The sequence below is a fragment of the Zeus faber genome (assembly GCF_960531495.2).
Source record: "Zeus faber genome assembly, chromosome: 18".
NCBI lineage: Eukaryota > Metazoa > Chordata > Actinopteri > Zeiformes > Zeidae > Zeus > Zeus faber.
Window position 1 is genome coordinate 19673841 of NC_137210.1, and position 2415 is coordinate 19676255.

The following is a 2415-nucleotide window of genomic DNA, read 5'->3' on the forward strand; positions in this document are numbered from 1 at the left end:
TTCATTGCGGTGACTGGTAAGATCAGCAAAGGCTGATAAAATTGGCCATGATTGACTGGTTCATTAACTCAAATTCCACCAAATGTGTGCACAAACTTAAAGCAGAAAACACTCTTGTACCTCATAAAGCTATTTGAAGCTTGCTCTACAGGCTACGTGTTTATTCCGTCAGTTATTATGTCAGAATGATGAGGCACGCCAAGCAGTCTCAGGACCTCAGCCAAAGTGTTGGATTCTGAGCCGAAGACAAGTTGGAATACATTCAGGAAATCTGACTTTGATGTCCTTGTAGCCTTTCTTTTTTATTGGCTGGGAGAACTTGAAAAAGAAAAAAATCTGTCTGTGATTTTTCTGTGATTGAAAAGATTTCAGTCTTGAGTGTCTTCATAGAAAACTCTTGTGCAGTCCTGCTGTTGAAACATGATTGAAAGAAACAACGCTCTTCTTGAAATGCAGCATTATCCAAACCCGCCGCCCCTTGTTGGGGAACATTTTGTCCTCGCAATCCAGCTTCTGAACGAAGGCTGAGCAGTAGACTATCGTAAAAACGAGACGATAAACCTCGCCAGACCAGCGCCTGGCGGGGCGAATCCTCAGCCCTGTCCCCAATCTCAACTCTAAGCTTCGGGACTTCTCGAGGCAAAGGTGACGGATGACTCTCCCGTGAACGGCATTACTCAAACAGAACACATAATCTGCGCGTGTGGGATTTAGCCTGCGGGAGTTTGCACCCGTGCCCACGTCGGCGGCACGTTGCCGCGATGTCGAATTACGTAACAATGTCGAAGCATAAGCATGAAAGACCCAGGGTTTATCCTCAGAGCAGACCCCTGCAAGGGGCTCGGCTGGCTGGCAGAGTCATGGGTTTGTTATTCACTAGGGAAAGGGTGTCGGGGTGGAGGGAGTGGATGAGAAGATGGGGGGGGGGTGAGAGATGATTGTGTCACTGAAAGTGTGGGATGCGGAGCGAGAAACAGAGCCGTGGAAGGAAGATGAAGAGAGAAGAGAGAGAGAGAAAGAGGGTTAGAACCGCTGCAGAAAAGGTCAAACAAAACGGGGAAACTTGAATGTAAGCGCCGCTGTGTGAGGGAGAGAAAAAAAACTGAGAAGAACAAAGGCATGGGGAGAGAGGAGAAGAGGAGGAAAGAAAAGAAAGGCATCAGGTTTAAGAGTCGGGCCAAAAGGGGATCCGGACACCTAGCCAAGAAAACGCCGTGAAAAGTGAGAGTGATGAGGAAAGGACAAAGAGAAAGCAACAGACGTGAAGCAGGCTAATGAGGAGTGAGGAAGGACATATTAAGACGAGGGTGAGGGTGAGGGTGAGGGAGGGAGGGGGAGAGAGAGAGAGAGAGAGAGAGAGAGAGAGAGAGAGAGAGAGAGAGAGAGAGAGAGAGAGAGAGAGAGAGAGAGAGAGAGAGAGAGAGAGAGAGAGAGAGAGAGAGAGAGAGAGAGAGAGAGAGAGAGAGAGAGAGAGAGAGAGAGAGAGAGAGAGAGAGAGAGAGAGAGAGAGAGAGAGGCGGGCGGCGACAGAGCACGATGGAGTCTAAAGATAAGTCTAAGGGCTGAACCACGGAGAAAACGGTGCTTGAGAGGGATGGAGCGAGGAGCGAGAAGGAGGGCGAGCGACAGACGGGATGAGGCGAAGGGAAGAAGGGATTGAGATAGAGGGGGAGAGATAGCGAGGAGGGCGGCACGGGGGGAAAGTCAATCCTAATCCCATTAATCCACTTCAGCACTGTCCTTCCCACCGGCGATGGGCACGCTGTAAACACACGTACACACACATACGTACACACACACACACACACACACACACGCACACACACACACACGCACACACACACACACACTCTCTTGTGCTGAGTAGCGATTGGCTGTGCTACTCCTTATCATTCATCTCACTAATATGCTGTGCAGAGTTTACCTTTTTGATCAGGGTACTTTGCACACAGAGGGAGCCGTGTTAAAGCCGTCGTTTGCCCAACACTGTGGCGTGTCACTTTTCGGGGTAGGATATTCCAACCTGCACGGAGTTTGAATGGCTCCCCAGGAGGAAAATCACATCCGCCGAGCGGTGTTTTGAAGCCGTAGGACCGAGCATGCTGTCGAGTTTTGTTCATGCCAACCTCCCACCACGGTGGCCCCGCACAGATCAGTCTCCCCGGCTCATTGTCAGCTAATAATAGTTGTCGGATCTTTAACGTCTTTAAAGCTGTACCTTTATAATATATATGATAAGTGCGCTTTTCCGCAGCTCATATTCCCTGACCAGTAAACATTTCTCAAAAAAAAAGGAGAAAAACAACAACAAATAGGTCGATATTCTGACAACAACAATTAAAGCAGGCAGCTCTACAAACAGTGTGAACACGGCCTGTGTCCTGAATGCAACGCATTTTTGACATGGTACAATGA